Source organism: Tupaia chinensis, unplaced genomic scaffold (assembly GCF_000334495.1).
Source record: "Tupaia chinensis unplaced genomic scaffold, TupChi_1.0 Scaffold143734_1, whole genome shotgun sequence".
In the NCBI taxonomy this organism is placed as follows: domain Eukaryota; kingdom Metazoa; phylum Chordata; class Mammalia; order Scandentia; family Tupaiidae; genus Tupaia; species Tupaia belangeri.
The window spans coordinates 745917-751916 of NW_006203583.1; the positions used below are offsets into that span (position 1 = coordinate 745917).

At 39.8% G+C, this 6000-nt stretch overlaps 1 protein-coding gene across 1 annotated transcript in view; it reads left to right on the plus strand.

The window, feature by feature from the left end:
* Positions 1 to 6000, plus strand: part of GRIN2B (glutamate ionotropic receptor NMDA type subunit 2B) — a 507810-nt gene that overhangs the window by 457146 nt on the left and 44664 nt on the right. The gene's annotated exons all lie outside the window — the stretch shown is intronic.

Consider the following 6000-nt stretch of genomic DNA (forward strand, 5'->3'; position numbering starts at 1 on the left):
ACACTTGTTTTAAATGTGTCTGATTCACTAGGTCTGCCTGAAGCATCACTATTTGCATGGGCTATCTGTCCATAGTAACCTGGATGGTTTACAACCAGTGCTAGGAGCTGCCTTCATAGAGTATTGACTAAAGCTCATGCCCAAAATCATTCTGAAGGTTTCCACTTACAACAAATTTCTTACTCTGTACTTCCTTAAGATTCATACAGTGTAACTTCCCAGCCCACTGCTTATCCCCACGATGAAGTCATGAGATATGGATAGATGGGGCCGCAGACCAAATAGTTTATATTGTATCTCATGGTTTGGATTTCCCCAAGATAAAACCTTGAACCCTTCAGCAGATGGTTTGAAAAGTAGAAAGGAGGAGGTATGCTGTTTGGGAACCCAGATACTGGTTTCTCCATCTATGCATCTCTACCCATCAGGAACACTGAAAAATATGTGGGGAAGACAAACGGCTTCATGGGGGAATAAAAAAAATAATATATAAGGAATATTTGCTATGTTTACCTCTTTCTATTATTTCTTTCTCTGATTTGTCTTCCTTTTTGCTTTATTTTCTTTCTCATTTAAAAATACTCTCTCCTATATTCCCTTCTTTCTTATTTTTAAGCTTTTATTTACTTCTCATTTAATTTATAGATCCTTGTACATTTATATACTTATCCATTTACTACTTCATTCACTTTTAAACCTTTTTCTCTTTGTTCCTTCATTAACACCATTTATCAATAGGACCCTAACTAAAATTAGAGTTGGACATCTGCATTCACATCTTCATTTGTTATAAGTGCTACCACCATTTTTGACAGTGTTTGTAACCTAGGTAGTAGCGGGGCTGTGAACAACTTCTTCCTCATGGAAATGATTGGATACTTGACATGGTGTAGGAGATGGACATGGCAGAAGCTTGAAGGCCACATCCCATGCTTAGACTTGTCAGAAGTATGGCAGACTATGTCCTCACATCAAAATATGGCAGAAGTGTGGAGGATCACATTGATACATGGATGTAGCAGAGTATAATAGGACCATATTGCTATACACCAATATGGTGGAGGTGTGGTGGTCTACGGCCCTTATTGGGGCTCTGGACTGTTAAGTGGAAGATCCATCATATTTACTATAATGCTTCCTTCAAATGCTTCTGAAGATTGCTTGGGATACTATATTTATCTTTTTGATACCCTCACGAGCCACCCAGAAACAACTGAATGCTTTTCTATTTAAACTAAACGTAGTTAGGATAGAGAGAGATTTTTCATCTGTGGTTTGAGAAAAACTCTACTCAGACATAAAGACCAGTGAATTTTTGGCATTTGAGACACAAGGGATGATCCTGGAAGATATAACGCTAGGTGAAATAATTCAGGCTATGAAAGACAAATACTGTATGTCCCCATTTAGTAAATACCTAGTGACCTCACTCATTAGCTGACTTGGTAGCTTGGAAATAGAGTAATGTTAGATACTAGATGCCAGAAGGAGCAGGGTTTAGAGAGAACTGAATGAGATTTTTGAAAACACACAAGAGTGCGTGTAAACAATTAGAAAAGACTTTGGAATCGTGTTCCACTGTGGAGTAGTGAACATTGGAGACAAAGTTATTTATACTTAAAAATAAATGAACAAAAACAGAGTAATTCTTGAATGTCTACAACAGAATGTAATGGTAGATGGTGAAGATGATTCATATGCTTATATATTTGATTTGACTATTGTACACTATATTCATGCTTTTAAAAATCATACTATACCTTACAAAGATGTAAAACCATTACACATAAATTAGAAATCATAATGAAATGGAAAGAAAGAACCTGTAATCCTGGGCTGCTTAGGGCAGAAAGGATGCCACCTGTCTATGCTCCACACCATGTTGTGTGTGTTCTGAGAAGTTGGAGCCTGTCAACTCTTTTTTTCTGGTGTGGTTTTCAAGGCTTTGTAATTTTTTTTGCTGTGGCTTTAAAGGCTTTATAATTGGTTCCCAGTATGCTTCAGCCTTCCAGTCTGGTTGGTCAGTGCCTGGGTTCCTGCATCCTATATCCTAGGCATCCTCGGCTCCTCATTTCTCCCACCATGCCTCTATCCATACATCTTTCCTCCTCTTCACTAACCAAATTCCTACTGAGACTTCAAGACCCGGATTAGAGATCATCCCAAGTCAGAAGGAGAGCTTTCTGAAAGTGCACTTATAGTGGCAAAAGTGTTATTAGTTTTACTTCAGAACACCTAAAAAGAACAAAGTCTTGGAACTGAGATTTTGTTGGCTCATCTGGGTAGTCATTTTCTCCACTGTCATGACAATTAGTCATACATTTAATATGACATGTCTTCCACCTTCTATTGTAATAATCTGTACACCTGTACCTGATGGTATCTCCCTCTATCTGACCATGAGCTCCAAGAAGTCGTGACCATATCTTGGTCATCATTAAAACAAAAAAAACAGAAGTCTTGGGGAGAGAGGAAGAAAGGTTAGAGTTACTTAATAGCCTCTCGCACTGATCCTTTAGACTCAACATTATAGACAAAGACAGCAAGAACCTTTTAACAGCTTCTTAATTTGAAAACGATTTTCTGATATATTTTAGAACTTGCAGATGACAAAAAGTAAAATATAAGCATACTACCCCAAAGTGTCAGCATCATTTACATAATGACAGAAAACATTTAAGTAACTAATGACATATACATGTATATCAGTGTCAGGAGCAGTCATATAAGTCAACAGGAAAGCTTTCTGAAAGTGTACTCATAGTTTCAAAATCCTTATTAGTTTTACTTCAGAACACCTAAAGAGAACAAAGTCTTGGAACTGAAATGGTAATGCATGAGAGGAAGTATATTTTATGAATCTAGGAAAAGAAGAAAAAAATGAAAACATTAAAACAATATGTTGAGAATAGAAAATAAGTCATTTTGAAGATTCTTTTTCAGTGTGTAATCCAATCTTCATTAAAAAAAAAAAATTAGGGCCAGTAGGTGGCATGGAGGTTAAGGTGGTTGGATCCCACATGGCAAACTTCACAGTTCAAGTCCTGAGCTCAGCACCTTGAAAATCATGCCAGCATGTGTGCTAGTGTGCCCAAAATACCAAACGGAGAATGGACTGCAGCATGGCCAACCCCCACCCCTGGGGGGGGCAAGAATGATTTCTCTCTCTCTTTCTCTCTCTATCTCTCTCCCTAGCAAATGCATATGCCCTACAGCAAACAAACAAACAAAAGAAAAATTACATTTAAAATGTAGAAGAGTTTCTAAATTTGACTATCACAAATGACATACCTTTCATATAACCCAAATGACATGATAAATATCTTGGAGTGATTATGGAAAGATATTTGTAGTCATTAGATTCATAGCTTTTAAAAAATTATCTTCACTTTTTGGCAGGAAAAAATGTGCTTAGATTTCATTTATGTTAAGATGTAAAGCCAGAATGTTCAGAGTTAAATTTCCATGAAAACCTATTTTTGTGCTCCTTCGTACTGGATAGTTTCCATTTTGCTGTGGCACATTACAGGAAATTCAGAATATTTCACTACAGGCTGTAGCTAAATATGGGTACAAGTCCTAACATTTAGTAGCCCACCAGCTCCCCCAGTGCAAGGAGAGTATAAGGAATCTGGTGACATCTTGCTTCTCCTAACAAAGAGCCCACAGTGCTAATCCTCATGTTTCTCACATATCCAGGTGGATTTCTCATTTGCAGTCTGCCAACCGTAGCACAAAGGGGAAAGAGCTTGGCTTGGTGAAGGAGAGGGTCCTATTTGCTGGGCACTAGTACATTATGGGTGCTACATATGTTATTTGTATAATCTTTATACAAAGAAGAACACAAAGACTGAGAAATTTAGTAACTTTCCTGAAGTCACATATTATTAAGTGACAGAGCCAAGGTTCAAGTCCTGTATGTTTGTCACAAAAATTACTCTGCCAGGAGTTCCTCTTTTAGCTAATTCCAGGCAAAGCTGGGACATAGGTAAGAATTGATGCTGCTGCCCTGCCCTCCTCTCTCATTTGAGTCCCTTCCCTCTCACTCAATGGCTATTTTGGTTCCACTTAACTCAACCCTTCTTAGCACACACTACACTGCCACTACTATTACTAGTAATAATAATGGTTGTTATTATCATAACCTCAACAGTAATATCTCAGCTAACATCCTCTCAGCTCTTAAGAGCCAGGCATAATGCCAAATACATGACATAGATGATCTTATGTAATGTCGCTATTAATACCTTTATTTGTAGATGAGGCAACTGAAGCTGGGAGAGGTAGGTGATTTGCCCTTATGATGTTCCTGGCTGCCTGTAGCCCCTAAGCAGTGTGCCATCCTGTTTAGATGCTAATGCTTTTCACAGCTAATTGCCCTTCTTCCTACCTGCCCATCTGCCTAATCAAAGCTTAACAAGTTAGATCCTGTTCCTCTACTAAAAAGCTATCTAATTAATGGAGCCATAATAACTGGATAGTATTCTAGCATATGCACTTTTTATAAATCTTTGAGAGGCATTACTTCAAACAAAGAATAATGGTGATTTCCAGTATCTGGCAGGCAAATGGCCCTCAAATTGACTTGAACCTGGGCAGAAAGTGACCTTGACTTTTAAGCTGCTGTTAGATGGTGGAGAGTGGCGGCACCAGGAGAGAGAAGGTCAGACTTGGGTCAGCGGGGCTCAGGGTCAGGTTGAAAGAAGCCAGTGGGCAGGTGGAGGCTGCTGAGGTCACAGAAGGCTGCTATCTGACCCTCAGGCTCTTGAGAGTATCTGACTGTGTTCTGCTTCACACATTCTTACCACCATTGTGCCACTCACCCAAATAACATCTCGCAGTTCTTTTCCTCAAGGAACTAGAAGAGCTTTATTAACTTTCAAATGTCAAAAAGGTGCTCATCTAGTTAATGAAGACAGCCATCTTTGCCTGGAACATTAAAGATACAATCAGGACAGCCATATAACACCTAATTTAGGACACCAGGGCCTTTCTAGATAATGATGATTCTGGGATTTCGATAAGTCCCATTGGGTCCGGAGGTCTCTTCATATCCTTTTGGGTATAGGCAGGGTGTGATTTAAAACAACATACAAACAAATAAGTAAATACACATTCTGGAAAAAAAAAAAAAAAAAGTCTGATGATGAGTGTATTTATCCCACAGTGTCGTAGAATGTTTGGATGGTATTTGAGCATGTGTGAAGAAATGAGGCCTTGCTTTCCACCGTACAAAAGTACAAATGTATTTTTCTTGCCCTATTAACTTTAGGCTGAACACCAGGAAGAGAAAAACAACCTCGAGCCGTATATGTCACACCCTGGTTCTGGCCCAGACAATCTTGGTCAGACCAGGGACTACTAAGCTAAAAATAACTTGATAGAGAAAGTAACAGCCATGACTAACTGCCCCAGGAGCTAGCAATGAGGGTCTAGATTGGACCTCCAGGTAGCTGAGCAAAAAGTAAGGATGTGATTCATATGTGGGAGTCCTCTGGGGCTGTCGGGCAACTAGACCTCTTGTAACAGCTGCTCAAGAGCAGGTCTGGAGGAAATGGCAGGAGAGCAAGGCTCCCTACACCATGGGAGAGTATGGGGCACAGAACACACATGGGCCCTTTAACCCTTTACCCTTTATGTGAACTGCTGCCCCAAGTACCGAGCCTTCCAGTGAGGGTAACCTCACCCAGATGGGTCCAGAACAGACCCTTGGGGCTGGGTCAGCCCACGTTTGTCCCTCACTGTCAGTTAACACTGCTTCTCTGAATTTATTTAAGAATGAGTCTGTTTATGGCCCCCAACAGTTCCCCTCAAACTCTAATTCCTCAGTCTGTTTTGACTGAGACAAAGAGGTCCCAGCTTTAGCATAACATTTAGTGGAGCTTGGCAGTGGTCACCCTCTAAGTCCTAGGATGCCCATGATCCATGTTGACTACTGAGCTCCCAGTGGGCCTCCAAAGTCTTCTTTCTCTCCTTTTCTATGTTCTGCTTCATAGCCCT